The sequence below is a fragment of the Podarcis erhardii genome (genome assembly GCF_964252035.2).
Source record: "Podarcis erhardii genome assembly, chromosome: 12".
NCBI lineage: Eukaryota > Metazoa > Chordata > Lepidosauria > Squamata > Lacertidae > Podarcis > Podarcis erhardii.
Genome location: NC_138513.1, coordinates 36,394,545 through 36,411,660, shown reverse-complemented (window position 1 = coordinate 36,411,660; position 17,116 = coordinate 36,394,545). Strand labels below are relative to the sequence as shown.

The window sequence follows — 17,116 nt, the reverse complement described above, 5'->3', positions numbered from 1 at the left end:
CTCTTCCAAGTCTCCTTGATGCTAATCTCCGCGCTGTGCCCGCGCGCGCGCTCCTTTCTCCGTGTATCTATACATATAGGCGCAACTGGAGCTCCCTCTCCAGACGGCCAGCGCAGCGCATGAGGAACTGGAGTAAAGGGCGGGCGTGGAGGAGGAGGAGGGGGGAGCGCGCGCGGGGGTGAAAGAGAGAGACGCCTCCCTCCCCGCGCACGCGCGGCTTGACGAACTCTGCTGATTGATTCTTCAGATTAATAGTTGCTGTTTCTGAAAGGAAGGGCGAGCCCAAGCTCAGGGGCTTCTTTGGGATGCCAGCTGTGAAAATGTGGAGTCATCAGGATGGGCACCTCTGGGCATGTGCAGAGGGCCTCTCCTCCTCCTCCTGGGACTCTGTCCCCAGAGAGTTGCTCCAAGGTGGTCTCATACCTACACTTTAAAACCTTCTGTTTTACAAGTGTATCCCCCCAAAAAAAACCAGTGAAAGAAGCTTGTATGGTAAAGGTAATGGGACCCCTGACCATTAGGTCCAGTTGTGGCCGACTCTGGGGTTGCGGCGCTCATCTTGCTTTATTGGCCGAGAGAGCCAGCGTACAGCTTCCGGGTCATGTGGCCAGCATGACTAAGCCACTTCTGGCAAACCAGAGCAGCGCACGGAAACACCATTTACCTTCCTGCCAGAGTGGTACCTATTTATCTACTTGCACTTTGACGTGCTTTCGAACTGCTAGGTGGGCAGGAGCAGGGACCGAGCAACAGGAGCTCACCCCATCCTAGGGATTCAAACCGCCAACCTTCTGATCGGCAAGTCCTAGGCTCTGTGGTTTAACCCACAGCGCCACCCGAAAAGGTAAAATGGGATGTCGGTGATGCTGTGGTCTAAACCGCTGAGCCTCTTGGGCTTACTGATCAGAAGGTCGGCGGTTCAAATCCCCACGATGGAGTGAGCTCCTGTTGCTCTGTCCCAGCTCCTGCCAACCTAGCAGTTCGAAAGCACACTGGCGCAAGCAGATAAATAGGCACCACTGCGGCTGGAAGGTAAACAGCGTTTCCGTGCGCTCTGACTTCCGTCATGGTGTCCCATTGCGCCAGAAGCGGTTTAGTCATTTTGCCCACATGACCCAGAAAGCTGTCGGTGGACAAATGCCAGCTCCCTCAGCCTGAAAAACAAAATGAGTGCCGCACCAAATAATCGCCTTTGACTGGACTTAATCGTCCAGGGCTCCTTTATCTTTAGCTTTTTACCTATGTTAGAAAAGAGTGGGGAGGGAGAACAGTAATTGTTTTTAATTTGGATGGGCAGTTGCGCCTGGAACAAACCATCATCGATACCACAGCGTGGATAGCTTCATTGGTGCTGATAATGCCAAAGTTGCAGGTTCAATCCCCATATGGGACAGCTGCATATTTTTGCATTGCAGGGGTTGGACTTGATGACGCTCAAGGTCCCTTCCAACTCTGCAATTCGACAACACATTAACTCTGACAACACATCACCGTGGACAAATTTTACAGTCCAGTTGAGGAGGGATGACATTGACGCAGGATGCTTGGATAGGAACTAAGCAGGGTGCTCCAATGGAGATTTGGCCTCTGGGTTTTTCAGCAACTTGAAAAGTACCAAATCAAATCAAAGTCTTATTACGGCAAAAGCCAGCGACACAGAACACCACAAGGTCAAACAAAAGGAAATCAACAACAACATCAAAAAAAAAAATTACACAAGGGAACTTCGCAGTGTGCGCGGGCACCAATGCATGTGCGTCTCTGCCCCTGTATGTCTAATAAGGTAGAATCTGTCACTCACATCCTTCTATTTTGCGAATTTTATAGTGAAGAACGAGTTGAAAAGTACCCATGTGTATGATGTTCCCAACGAGCCAATAAATAGTGTAAAAGTGTTCTCTCTTGAATGAACGCCAAGCTTTGATCTGATCATTCTTAAATCAGGACTCTTTTATCAGGTGACTAGGCTGCGTTTCTAAATATAAATTTCCAAATATAAGCTAGCTTTGCCTTAAAGAGCTGCCATTGCTGCTTTGGATGTTACCTGGAAACATACACGACAAATTTTAGCATACATTTTTTTAAAAAAGTCCACAGTATGCATGGTTCTAAGGAGTAAATGTCTCATTCCATGTAGCTGTAGAATATTTTCCCGGTTCATGGAAACTCGCACTCAACCCTGCTTGCATCAGCTGATGCCCTGACCCAAGGATATTCTGAGAAAATGCTCTTTGTGTAGCATGACATGGAGCCCTATGGAACTTAGCCTCTAGATCCAGAATGGCTAAAATGGTTTGTTAACTTGCATCTACACTGGCAGATCTTGCAACTGAAATAGAAAGGAAGACAGCCAGGGACGAAACATTAGCAGTGCCCCCCTCCTCTACCAAAGATCCATCATAACCCACCCACCCCCCTCAAAAAGGCAAGCTGCATTTAAAAGAGAAACCATTCACCTTCTAAGAGCCCATCAAAATGCCTGTACTTCTACTTTCCCCCCTATAATTTTGATTAAATTTTCTGTTTTACATTTTAGAATATTCATTTAAACAACCTTAAAAATATCAGTGACTTCCTTTCTTCTCTTTCCATGGTTCATTTTACATATCATAAATCCCTGCATATTTTGCAGAAACTATACCATTCAGTATTCCATTATTGCAGCCATCAGAACTTATTTACACTGTTGAATTTATCTTAATGCTGTCCACGTTTTCAAATAAACACAGTTTCCCTCCATATATTCAGTAAACATTTTCCAATCTTCTTTAAACGTATGTTCTTCTTGTTCTCTTATAAGCTGCGCATATTCCAAAAGTTTAAGTTGCCGTTCTTCTTTAGTTGGGATTTTGCTCAATTTCCATTTTTGGGCTAACAAAACTCAAGCCGCAGTAGTGGCATACATAAATAACCTTTTTTGACACTTGAGAATTTCCATCTGAATTATCCCCAACAAAAAGGACTTGGGGTTTGTTTGGTTTTTTTGGGAAAAGTACTTTTAAACATTTTTTCAATTCATTATGGATTATTTCCCAATACTCTTTTACCCTTTTACAGGTCCACCACCTATGACAGAATGTACCCCCAGTCTCATTGCATCTCCGACACTTATCTGATTCAGTCTTATACATCTTTGCAAGTCTACTCGGACTTAGATACCATCTGTAAATCATTGTCAGGTAGTTAAAATGCCTGTACTTCAAGGCTTCCTCATTCTGCTTCAGCAAAATATTGAATGTCTTCCTAAGTGTGTGTATGTTCCATCAGCTTTGTACTTAAGCACAAGACACCGACTACAATGAGTCACATGCAGGCAGGCATTGGAGAGGTGGAGCACTCCGTCCCTCCTCTGGACCCAGAATACAAATACAGGGGGCTGTTGCAGAAGTGATAGAGCTATACCTTCTGTGTTAGCCTCTAGTAGGTCAGTAATGTTTTTCTGGCTGGTAACTTTTGTGGGTTTCTTAATATTTACAAGGCTGATTCAACACATAAAGGTAAAGGGACCCCTGATCATTAGGTCCAGTTGTGACCGACACTGGGGTTGCGGTGCTCATCTCGCTTTATTAGCCGAGGGAGTTGGCGTACAGCTTCCGGGGCATGTGGCCAGCATGACTAAGCCGGTTCTGGCGAACCAGAGCAGCACACGGAAACGCCGTTTACCTTCCCACTGGAGCGGTACCTATTTATCTACTTGCACTTCGACGTGCTTTCGAACTGCTAGGTTGGCAGGAGCAGGGACCGAGCAACGGGAGCTCACCCTGTAGCGGGGATTCGAACCGCCGACCTGATCGGCAAGTCCTAGGCTCTGTGGTTTAACCCACAGCACCACCCGTGTCCCGATTCAACACATACATAATGTTTAAACTTTTTTTTTAGGTGATCTTTTTAAAGATCATTTGTGACACTGCTGTTATGCGCTGAACAACAATATTTTTTTTCTATATCCCCATTTAAATCGTTGTTGTTAAGTTGTTGATACAACTATCCAAAGAATCCTCTTTTTTTTCATACAAGCATGATAATGTCAAGGTTGCAGGTTTGATCCCCATATGGGACAGCTGCATATTTCTGCATTGGAGGAGGTTGGACTATTATTATTATTATTTATTCAACTTATGCACTGCCCTATACCCACAGGTCTCAGGGTGGTTCACAACGAGACCACAAGACTAGATGCTCCTTAGGGTCCCTTTCAGCTCTGCAATTCTATGTAGAAGATGAATTTGCTAGCCGCTTAACAGCTTTTGGTCTGTTCACAATTTCTTCTGTAGACTTGCATCAGAGGAGTTGTTTAATGTCTTACTGTAAATATTCGTTGTTGGGTGCACCCGGTTCTGCCACCCTGGACCTAAATTATGCTAATATGTGCAGCCTCCCAAACATTAGCTGGGTGACAGATTGTGCAACTAATACCATTTTAAAGCTAATTAAAAGTGTTGTCTTCTTTGTTGCTTTATTGATTTACACAGCAACTTTTGCCATAGTTGCTAGCCACTTGTTTACAAAGTTAATAAAATGATAAATTACACCCAAGTCTCTCTGTAATGGGGGGGGGGGGGACAATGAAGAATTGGTGTCTTCTTGTTGTTAGAAAATAAAATCAGACCCAAATTCTCCAGCCCCTGAGGCTAAAACGAAAACCAGGAAAAGGGCTAAAATAAATATAAAGATCTTACCGTATGTGCCTGAACTTACTGGAGTCGGGGTTTGGCAGAGTGCCAAGGCAAGCCCATTCCAAAAGCGTGTACCCACAAGGAAGGAGGAGTCCTCAATTGATCCTGAAACATTTAACCCCAAATGTCAACAAGGATCTTCTGAAAAATCTGGGTGGTCCACACACAGTCAGATTCTAGCCCCCCCCCCCCCGTGTTTATATTTCAGAGGATAATGATATCTAATGCTAATTTGGAAAAGACTTCTGGTCTGCATCACCTAATGGGTAGAAAAACTAATGCCCGGGGGCTGGATCCGGCCCAGTCGCCTTCTCAATCCAGCCGTGGACGGTCCGGGAATCAGCGTGTTTTTACATGAGTAGAATGTGTCCTTTTATGGAAGGTAAACGGCGTTTCTGTGCACTGCTCTGGTTCGCCAGAAGCGGCTTAGTCATGCTGGCCACGTGACCTGGAAAAACTGTCTGTGGACAAACGCTGGCTCCCTCGGCCAGTAAAGCGAGATGAGTGCCGCAACCCCAGAGTCGTTCATGACTGGACTTAACAGTCAGGGGTCCCTTTACCTTTTACCTTTTTATTTAAAATGCATCTCTGGGTTATTTGTGAGGCCTGCCTGGTGTTTTTACATGAGTATAATGTGGGCTTTTATTTAAAATGCATCTCTGGGTTATTTGTGGGGCATAGGAATTTCTTCTTCTTCTTCTTCTTTCCAAAATATAGTCCAGCCCCCCACAAGGTCTGAGGGACAGTGGACCGGCCCCCTGCTGAAAAAGTTTGCTGACCCCTGGTCTAATGCTTACTGTACATTTCTTTAGCAAAAACCTTGACTTATAGCAGGCATGGCTAACTTCAACCCCTGCTAATGCTGTTGGACTCCAACTCCCAGGAACCTAGCAATTCACCCATTGCCGCCCAGTGAACTGCATGGGTCACTGAGGGTGTTAGCCAGAGTTTCCTATGTCTTAGCCAGTCATACCACACTGGTTCTTAACACACAATGTGAAATGTCAAGCAGAAAACATTTAGTGTTCCATGAGTACTATCCTCAGTATTTGTGGTGATAAATTTGGAGGAGCTATTTTTCAGCACTACAGCTTAGAGCCTGTTTTCTTTTTTTTTTTTTCTTTTCCTATACTTTACATAAATATTCCATCACACTTTGCAATCCAACCTTTCAGAAGTGGGCGTAGAGCCGAAATGTGAGACTCATAGTCTTTTATCAGCTTGTAAAACATTGGCTGCCTTTGCAGCTCAAACATGGCAGGCAATTGGATGGAACCCTTGGCTGTGCCATTTCCAAAGAGAAAACTGTTGTGGACAACAACGACTGGCTTGTCACATGAACGGAGAAGTGGAAAAAATGGGAGCACAAGCCAATTCAGCTCAATAGTCCGGCGTCAGCTGAACAGAACTGTGCAAGTCCATGACCTAAGAGAATCAACTTGGAAGACTTCTCCCTGTCTTGGTCCAAGAGAATGAGACAACAGCTGCCTTTTATTGGAACAACATGTGTGGGTGAAAGAGCATATAGGCATTCCATTTCAAGAGAGATCTTTGTAAGTCTGCTGCTGAATTCAGATAGCAATTTATTCCTGACATTTCTTTACCTGTTAATTTCCGTGCTTTTGTTTGATCTTTCACACGATGCAAAATCCACATCTGGAAATTTGGCAAAATCTAGCTGGTGTACGCTAGGGAAAAGTTCCATACAAACACATGTATATTATTAGGAGAAATTTGCACTAAAATGCTTATGAATTTTCATGAGAATTTTTTTTTTTTTTTTTTTTTTTGCAAACTGACGTGAACTGAGCTTAAGAGTGGGAAAATGAGAAATTCGGCGAAAACGGAATTGAGAGATTTGCCCACTGCTATTTTCTAGAAAAAGAGGTGCCAGAACTCACCTGGTTATCTTAGAATGGCAATGGTGCCATTTTAAAAGTCATTAGGATGATATTAGATATAACGTTCTATAACCTTTAACATACATTTTCCCTTTGCTGGCGGCTCGCTGCTCTGCAGTGCCCTCTGATGTCACATTTTAATAAGACATTATAAAGGTAAAGGGACTCCTGACCATTAGGTCCAGTCGTGGCCAACTCTGGGGTTGTGGCGCTCATCTCGCTTTATTGGCCAAGGGAGCCGGCGTACAGCTTCCGGGTCATGTGGCCAGCATGACTAACCGCTTCTGGCAAAACCAGAGCAGCGCACGGAAACACCGTTTACCTTCCCACCGGAGCGGTACCTATTTATCTACTTGCACTTTGACATGCTTTCGAACTGCTAGGAGCTCACCCCGTCACGGGGATTCGAACTGCTGACCTTCTGATCGGCAAGCCCTAGGTTCTGTGGTTTAACCCACAGCGCCACCCGCGTCCCTTATTGACGTTATAAATCATGAGTGTAGACCCGCCCCATGTGAGTTCCAGCTGGGGGGAAAAGCCCTGGATTCGCCCATCCCTAGCTTTGTGCAAAAGCCAAATTCCTTCCAAAAGGAAGAGGGTTAAGGAACATCACACAAATTGGGCCCTTACCTGTGAGGCTGTGATGGACTGTGCAATTACACAGGAATGCCAAAATAAAAATTCAGAATTGTGGTACTGCTAGCAGAAGTCAACATTTGGAAAACTGGCTGGGTTTTTAAAAGCAAATTTCTAGTTCTCAGTGCTTTGAGGACATGCCTGAATCTATGTGGGCAATGTTTTGTAATGGCTTCAACTATGCAACTAAATGCTATTTTGTAAATGTCTGCTGAATCTCAGTGTGGTGGGATAGTGTGCTGCTTGTGCGTAAAAGCTTGATCCCTCTGGGGTTTGGCTGGTCATCCAAACCGATGCACTAACGGAGCCCCCAAAGCATGACTCCGTCAGTCGCTGGTAGAATCTGACAGTGGGCGTCTACGGAATTTACGCCAACATAAAAGCTCTTTGACAGACATGCGCTTTCGAGACTCTCTGCGTGACAGTTTCCGGCGAAGGGTGGGCGTTCCCAACGGGGGTCCCGTTACCTCTCCACTACTCTCACTGGAAGCATCCCAGAGCCTCCCCTCCGCTGTGACTCCTGCACTCCCCCTGCTGGTTCCCTCTTCTACCGCAGATTCTCTCCTATTCTCCTGTAGCCTGTCCACTACCTGTCTCTCCGATGGCAGTTCCCTGACATCCACCTCCCCCCCAGGGCCCCCTTCACCCCCTCCCGCCTCCTCTCCCACTGGCGGTGAGGGCGGAAAGCCCCTGAAGGAACTCTCCTCGTCGTCCGAGGATTCTAACACTTCCAGCCACGGCGTACCGTCTCTCTCCCCGTCTTCCTCTTCTTCGTCGGAGTCGGCTTCTTCACCCACCCCTGACTCTGGGAACCCTTCAAACTCTCCTTCCTCATCGGTGGTCCCAAAGTGTTCCCTTCTAAATCGAGCCACGGGTTGCGGTTTTCTTGGGAAACGCTGATGAAATGTTTCTATTAAAACCTCGTCATTGACTACCTCTGCTGGTACCCAAGTGTTTTCCGACTCTGCTTCCCCCTCCCATTCTACCAGATATTCCACCTGATTCCCCTTCCACCTGGAATCAATGATTCCTGCCACGTTCATGTCGCGCTCTCTCTCTTCTATCACGGGCGTTTGGGTGGCCTCTCTCTCACGCTCCCCCCACTCGCGTCCCTCTCGGTACGGCGACAGTAATGACCTGTGAAATACTGGGTGTAATTTCATGTGACTGGGCAGCCTGAGTTTGAATGCCACTGGGTTGACCTGCTGTATGACCTCAAAGGGTCCCAATCTTTTGGGCCTCAATTTCTTACTCCCGCCCTTGAACGGTAGCCCTTGGGTGGACAACCACACCCGGTCCCCCACCCTTATAGTTTCACCTTCCCTCCTATTTCTGTCTGCTTGCTTCTTATATTCTTCCTTGGCTTTCTCTAAGTTAAGTTGAAGCTGACGGTGGATCGCCTCCATCTCTTCAAAAAAATATTCCGCCGCCGGCACGCTCCACCTCTCCCCTCCCTCTCCTGGGAATGCCCGGGGGTGACACCCATAATTTGCCAGGAAGGGACTCATCCCTGTGGACACGTTCTCCGCGTTGTTGTAGGCAAATTCTGCTAGAGGTAACTTATCCACCCAATCATTTTCTCTGTCTTTTACATAACACCTCAGGTATTGTTGTAAAACCCCATTTGCCCTTTCCGCTTGCCCATTGGTTTCTGGGTGCCGGGCAGTTGAGAAATTGAGTTCTACGTGCAGTAAGCTCATAAGTTTCCTCCAGAACCTGGAAGTAAATTGTTTCCCTCTGTCGCTGACCACCCTCAAGGGGGCGCCATGCAACTTGAAAATATGTTCTACAAACAACTTGGCGGTTTCCTCCGCTGTGACTGCATGTGAACAAGCTATAAAATGACACATCTTGGTTAATTGATCTACCACCACCATGACAGCTGTTTTGCCTTTGGATTTTGGCAGGTCCGTCATAAAATCTATGGATACTGCCTCCCATGGCCTTTCGGGCGTGGGTAAGGGTTGTAATAGCCCCGCTGGCGCCACCCTCTCTCCTTTCGCTCGCTGGCACCTGTCGCAACCCCTGACATATTCCCGTACGTCCTCCCTCACCTTGGGCCACCAAAACTCCCTGGTAACCAACCACATGGTTTTGTGCTGTCCAAAATGTCCCGCTGTGGGGCTGTCATGCAACTGCTTGAGTACTCTGCCCCTCAGTTCCCCGTCGGGTATGTACAGTGCCCCTTTGTAATACAACGCCCCGTTCTTTTCTTCGAACCCCCCTGTGTTCTCCTCTGTCCTCCGGAGCTCTCTGAGTTTCTCTTGGGCGTATTCATCGTTCTCCGTACCCTCTATCAGTTCCCTCTGCCCCACCAATGCCGCCCCACACACCCAGCGGTCTTCAGGGATTACATGCCTTGCCTCAGGCGCTCCCTCCCCCTCTAAGTACTCAGGTTTCCTGGAAAGAGCGTCCGCCCTCACGTTCTCGGAGCCGGGCACGTAACGAATCTCAAAGTGGAATTTGGAGAACTCCTGGGCCCATCTCACTTGTCTCTGGTTCAGCACTCGGGCTGTTCTCCAGTATTCCAGATTTTTGTGGTCAGTTCGAACTTGAACCTTGTGCTGCGCCCCAATCAGCAAGTGCCGCCATTTCCGGAATGCTTCATGAATGGCGAGCAGTTCTCGGTCGTACACTGTGTAGTTCCTCTCTGATTTGTTCAACTTCCGCGAGAAGAATGCACACGGTCTCCATTCAGACGTATCTTTTCCCGGCTGGAGAAGAACGGCCCCCACCGCTCGGTCTGACGCGTCAGTCTCCACTCTCATTGGTTGTTGTAGATCCACGTGCAAGAGTTGCTCTTCCGACGCAAACGCCTGCTTTAAGCGTTCGAACGCTTGTTGCGCTTCTCCCGTCCAAACAAATTTCTTTTTGCTACTAAGACAATCCGTGATGGGCGCTGTTAAATGGGCAAAGTTTTTGATGAACTTCCTATAGAAGTTTCCGAAGCCCAGGAACCTTTGCACGTCCTTCTTGGTCTTTGGTGTTTTCCATTCCAGTACCGCTTGAACCTTGCTGGGATCCATGGCCAATCCCTTGTCAGACAACCGGTACCCCAGGAATTCCACCTCCTTGGTATGAAACTGACACTTCTCCAGTTTCACCCACAGCCGGTTTTCTCGCAGCTTGCTCAGTACCTCTCTTACATCTCGCACATGCTGCTCCTCATTGTCTGAGTACACCAGAACGTCATCTAAGAACGCTACGCAGTTCTTGTAGAGCAGTGGCCCCAGGACGTGATTCATGAATGATTGAAAACAGGCGGAGCCCCCTTGTAATCCGAAAGGCATAACGGTGTACTCAAAGGCCCCCAAGGGGGTGAACATAGTGGTCTTCCACTCATCCCCCTTTCTCACACGTATCAAGTTATATGCCCCCCTAAGGTCCAGCTTGGTAAAAATTTTCCCTTTTCTCACCCGTGTTAGAATGTCATCAATTCTGGGCATAGGGAAAGTCACTGGTTCTGACACTGCATTTAGGGCCCTGAAATCACATACAAGCCTGGGCTTGCCTGTGTTTTTTTTGTCCACAAAGAACACTGGGCTGCCCCCCACCGCTCGTGACTCTCTGATGAAACCTCGCTTGAGATTCTTGTCAATGAACTCCCTTAACTCCTGCATCTCACTGTCTGACATTGCATACAGCTTGCCCACTGGCAATTGTGCTCCTGGGAGTAAGGTAATTTGACAATCAAAGGGTCTGTGCGGGGCAGTTTATCTGCTTCTTTTTCGCTGAATACGTCAAGCAAGTCAGCGTATTGTGGTGGCACCCTCCCTTTGTCCATCACTTCCATCCCTGCTAGAGTGCCCCTGGCGCCTGCCTGAGCCTCTCCCTCCTTGCAGTGTTCTAGGCAATGTGCTGATCCAAAGGAAACCACTCTCTGATGCCAGCCTACTAGCGGATCGTGTAGCGCCAGCCAGCTCATACCCAAGATAATAGGAGCTCCTCCCAAGGTGGCTACGTTAAACGCTATCAGTTCGGTGTGTCGTGCCACCCTCATTATCATTGGTACAGTCTGTTGGCTCACTTCTCCTCCCAACAGCTCCCTCCCATCAATCGTGGTAACCTGCAAAGGCTTACTCAATGGGATAGTCTGTATTTGGTGTGCAGCTGCAAACTCTTTGCTCATGAAATTACATGAGCTACCTGAATCCAATAGCGCCTTTATCTTCAGTGGGTGTCCGTTTGCCAGTTCCAGCAACACCTCTATCACAAGCGCTGGTCTTGGAGGTTCCGGCGTGGGCACATTCATTACTCCCTGGCCTGGCTGCTGTGCCCTGATGTTGGCAACCAGGCGTTGGCTTTTACTGGCTCCGTGATTTCTTCTTCCTCCTTCCCCCCAACAGTTCCCGCCATCCCTTGCCATTCCTTCCTTTGCGGACAGACTCTGGCAAAGTGACCTGGCTGTTGGCAGAGATAGCATCTCTTGCCGCTCTTTCCCTCCTTCTTCCGCCCTTCACTGGTGTTTGAAACTGCGCGCGCGCGCGCTGTTCCAAGTTCCATCGGCTCTGCTGGCGGGAAAGGCTGCTCCGGAATCTCTGGAATGCGGAAGTCCTTCCAACGTTCCCCCTTTCCTTCCCGCTTTTCCATAGCTCTAGCTTCCTGGCGTGCCCCAATGGACAGCGCTGATTTAGTCAGCTGATCCATAGACTCCGCCCTAGGCGCCCGGGAAAGTTCATCTTTCACTGCCGGAGAGAGACCTTCTTCAAACAGCATTTGAATAGGTTCACTAGCAAGGTCCCACCCAAGTCTATGAATCAGCATGGTGAACTCAGTCCAGTACTCACGTACAGATCGGCTCCCCTGTTTACACGCCATTAACTGCCTGCGCACCACTCCCTGCTCGATCTCGCTGGAAAACATCAAGTCCATGGCGCGGAAAAACTTCATTGTGTCCTTTAAGATTTCATTATTGGCTGCCATCAGGGGCCGAACCCAGTCCCTCGCCCCTCCCTCTAGATGGCCAATCACGTACGCCACTCTAGAGTTCTCGTCGGGGAAGTCATCAAACAGTAGATTGAGTGCATATTGCATCTCTGTCCTAAAGGCTTGATAGTTCCGGGGATCCCCCCCAAATTTCTGCACCAGTCCAGGCACCCGTCTGGCAAGTGGGGTGGTCTTCCCCTTATCTGCATCTTGAGCCCTCCTCTCCTCGAGCCTCGCCGTTTGCAGTGCCAGCTGGACCTCCAACGCCCTGTACCTTTGTTCCAGGCTTGGATCTGCGCCAGCTCCCGCTCCTGCTCCTCCGGTTCCGGATGGTTCGCTCATGATGCCTTCTGCTTGCACAAGCTGCTTTCAAAGACTGTCAGATTGCTGTGGTGGGATAGTGTGCTGCTTGTGCGTAAAAGCTTGATCCCTCTGGGGTTTGGCTGGTCATCCAAACCGATGCACTAACGGAGCCCCCAAAGCATGACTCCGTCAGTCGCTGGTAGAATCTGACAGTGGGCGTCTACGGAATTTACGCCAACATAAAAGCTCTTTGACAGACATGCGCTTTCGAGACTCTCTGCGTGACAGTTTCCGGCGAAGGGTGGGCGTTCCCAACGGGGGTCCCGTTACCTCTCCACTACTCTCACTGGAAGCATCCCAGAGCCTCCCCTCCGCTGTGACTCCTGCACTCCCCCTGCTGGTTCCCTCTTCTACCGCAGATTCTCTCCTATTCTCCTGTAGCCTGTCCACTACCTGTCTCTCCGATGGCAGTTCCCTGACACTCAGGCTCCAGAGAGATTACTGAAATAGATTTCTGGGTTTATTTGTTTTATTTATTTATAGCATTTGTACCCCGCTCTTCAGCCAAAAAGACTCCCAGAGCGATTTACATAAAACCAAGACCAGATACTCCGTACCCGCAGGCTTACAATCTTTGTTTAAAAAAAACAAAAAAAATAAAAGGTTACATTCGGACTTCAGTGCTACACAAACTCTCTGTAATTAACAATCCCAAATGTTATGGTGCATAACAGTGAGAACATGGGAGGGGGGTTAAACCTTACTTAAAATTGCTCAGTTTGAATAATTTTAAAACTTGGGATTTTATTTTATTTTATTGGTGGAGGGGTGGGGGAATTGCACTGTAAAGTACATACAACCTTTCCTTGGTCTTTAGAACGGAAGGCCTTCCTCACATCTTGCCAGGTACAGTGGTACCTCGGATTAAGTACATAATTCGTTCCGGAGGCTGTTCTTAACTTGAAACTGTTCTTAACCTGAAGCACTACTTTAGCTAATGGGGCCTCCCGCTGCTGCTGCTGCTGCTGCTGCTGTGCCGCTGGAGCACGATTTCTGTTCTCATCCTGAAGCAAAGTTCTTAACCCAAGGTACTATCTCTGGGTTAGCAGAGTCTGTAACCTGAATCGTATGTAACCCAAGGTACCACTGTATGTGGCAGAAGAGAGAGGCATCAAAATACTGGCCAGTCTGGGAAGGGGTCTCAAATGACACAGAGACATTTTTCAGCCTCCCGGTTGGTGCCTGAGTCTCTATGCCAAGATTGACAGTTTTGATAGACAGTAAAACCAAGTCTCTGGTGCATCGTTGGCAGCAAGGGCAGCTTCTGAGAGCTGACTCTACATGGCTGATAGAGGGAAGCATTTTGTATCCGCGAGAGAGAAATACCATCTACAAAGCAGCCCTTGATCTGGCTACAAACAAAATGCTCTGCTTTTCCGGTTATATTTGTTCGTTCATTTTGATTTCTGTACTGCCCTTTTATCACATGTGGGCCTTCTGGGGGCAGGAGGGGGGAGGCAGGCGTTAAACTAAGGTTACCAGATTTTTTTCAATGAATCTGGGGACACTTTTGAACGTCAACTGATTTTGTATGGGGACTGATTTGTAAATCCAGGGACTGTCCCCGGGAAACGGGGACATCTGGTAACCTTACGTTAAACCCAGGCGCTTCTCCATTAACACCATGAAAGAACTGCGTAGCAAATTCAAAACCAGATTAAAATAAAACCAAACTGTACAACCGGCAGGTATTCTTCTGTTACGTTGGTTGTATTCGATGGGGCTGTCTAAACATAAAGACTACAAAACCTTCTTCGGAGTTTGCATTGTGTCGCAGGGTGTAGAAGCCACAATGGGCATTTGAATCGCTTTGACCTTTTACGACCCTCAAACAGTTTAAATCAAAGACTTCCTCATGTTGATTCAAACTCCTTGGGGCCTCCGTCAACACCGCCATATCTGTCAGCTGGCACTCCCAGCTCTTGCTGTCTGGGATGTGCAAGGCTGCTTCCTCAAGCACAAGTCGGCCTTATCGATAATTCCCTCTGTACTATACATTTCAAAGCAGATGACACAGATGTACATCGAGTCGTTTCCCCATCCATCGATCTCGGCTCCTCTGAGGGGCTTTCTAGCAAGTCCGCAAAACATCCAGCAGCCCAGAGGATACCGTCATGCTTGAGCTTTTACATACAGGCCTTCCGAGATTTGCCTTTGAGGAATGCCTTTGTCTACATTTTCAGAATGCTAACCTGACAGAAATATCCTGCAGAACATCCCAACTCTACCAGGGACAGGGGGAAAGACCACCACAGGGGGCAAAGACTTCGGATTTCTTTTGATGTGAATGACACCAGCGGATTTAATTCATGTTCAAATTTGTTTTGTTTTGTTTTTTGAATAGTACATCTGTGAAGCCTCTGCTTGTTGTTGTTTTTTAAAGGGGTGTGATCTAAGGCTTTTAGCATTTGTATTGTGTTTAGCAGAATAACTCAAGGCCAGCCCTATCCATATACAGTGGTACCTCGGGTTACAGACGCTTCAGGTTACAGACTCCGCTAACCCAGAAATAGTACCTCGGGTTAAGAACTTTGCTTCAGGATGAGAACAGAAATTGCATGGTGGTGGCGCGGCAGCAGTGGGAAGCCCCATTAGCTAAAGTGGTACCTCAGGTTAAGAACAGTTTCAGGTTAAGAACGGACCTCCAGAACAAATTAAGTTCTTAACCCAAGGTACCACTGTATAAGGCAAGACAGTTAAATCAGTGCTGGTCATTGTGGGGCAACGAAGGGATGAAACCCACAAGTTTATCCCCCCCTCGCCTTTTGAGCCAACTCTTAGCCCCCTTGCAGAATGCAATGATTTCTACGCTGCTTTTTAGGGCAAAGCCTTCAGAAAAGGTAGCTTACATAAAAGCAACCATCAAATGTTGCATCATGTTGCAATAAAACCAATAATTCAAAACAGCAGTTGAAAACCATCCACAGGCTAGAACATAGGATGATCTTAATGAGTCTGAATACGAATTACAGTATTTAGAAGGTATTTCATTTGTAGAACTGAAACATTAGGGTAACTTCAGTACTTACAGATATTAAACTATCACTTAGGTGGCATAAAAGCATGGCAATAGCCTGGGATGGTGGATGTTGAAGCTCAGTAACATCTGGAGGGCCAAAGTTTCCCCACATCTGATACTGAGATTTATTTTTTAAAATATAACAAGTTGTGTTGATTTTTTCAGAATACAGGATACACAAAAGGAAAGTTGCTACAGATACAACAAAATTACCCTTACTCATGGAACAGATTTTCAGTCTACTAGGTCTTACCAAAGGCAAGTTTGTGAATCTGGTGGCTGCCATTCATCAGTTCATTCATTTGAAAATTTTATAAAGGGCTCTCCAATCTCAATGAAACCATCCACATCTGATACAGAGAGATGTTGAAACTAAAAACAAATTGCTGAGACAGAGGAAGCATATATTTGAGTACATTCTGCATGTGGTGAGCATCTGTGAGAGTTATCTTTAGCAGAATTTTAGTTCCTTTCAATTATCACCGGAGCATGTTGTACTGTTGTTAATGGCCTTAAGGTGTAGGTAGGAACTTTCCCTTCTCTTTGTATTCAGCAGTTTTGCATTTAGATTCCTGTATAAAGCATTTTTTTAATCCTATATATTAAATACTGGAACAAAAGCTCATGTCTTGCAAAAGGCAAGAGTTTACCATAGCAACGTATTCATTATTCCAAATGACAATGCACATAGGCTATGAGTTCTTTACAATATTAAAATGGATTTCGGATAGTGTACCTTTAGAAATCCTGCTTAATTATAAGCAAGTTGATTTATCAGTTAAACAGGGATAGGAAAATGGAGAGGTATTCATGCAACTTAATTGAAAAATACTCAACTGCCCTGATGTTCTGAAGACGCTTCGAGCATTTTTTAAGGCTTGGGCTTTTTTGAAGGAATAGTTGAATCACATTTGGCACCTTCCTTTTCAGATGCCTGCATTAATTTGTACCAAATATATTCTAATTAAATGACTATTTTTATGCTGAAGTAACTTTTAAAAAACAGCACTTCATAGAATGCTGAAGTAACTATGAAGTTGGTGTATATGTGATGAGTAGTTTTGAAAAACTTTCCTCCCTTCACTTCTGAGTTGTTCAATAAAAATAAAAATATGGCATACTGTCTTGGGTATTCTAATCTTTTTCGTCGCTTACACTGGAGGAATAGGAATAACACCTCTGTTCCATTAACAAACATGGAACATAATCCACAAGGACAGCCATCGGCAACCTTTTCTTGGCCAGTGGGCATGTTTTGAATTTTGAAGAAAGTGCCATGAAGCCAGTCACAAAATGGCTGCCGTGGGGCATGGCATAACACAAAAAGACTGTCACATCTAAACCAGCAGAATATGCAGGACACAAAATGGTGCCCGCATGCTGTGTGTGGGGTTTTTTAAGGCACTCACATCAGCCACTGCTGTGCTCACTCACAGACAGAAGCTCTTTGCACTCCTCCCTTGTTTAGAATAGATGGGAGGAAGGGTGTCCACTTCAGTGGGGCTTATGGGATGGAGTGGTAGCCTAATCTAGTTTGGTAAACAATAGCCAGTGGGTGTGTGGGGAAAGGATCTGAAGCATGACCCCTTGCTCCC

At 46.7% G+C, this 17,116-nt stretch overlaps 2 long non-coding RNA genes across 2 annotated transcripts in view; one reads left to right on the top strand and one right to left on the bottom strand.

Moving 5' to 3' along the window:
* LOC309325843 overlaps positions 1-17,116 on the top strand; it is a 527,996-nt gene that overhangs the window by 469,909 nt on the left and 40,971 nt on the right. The gene's annotated exons all lie outside the window — the stretch shown is intronic.
* Positions 3,514-16,888, bottom strand: LOC309325787. Its single transcript, XR_014150005.1, has 3 exons — positions 15,775-16,888; positions 6,281-6,364; positions 3,514-4,781 (listed from the first exon to the last, which is right to left on the bottom strand). It is a non-coding gene; the product is annotated as an uncharacterized lncRNA (long non-coding RNA).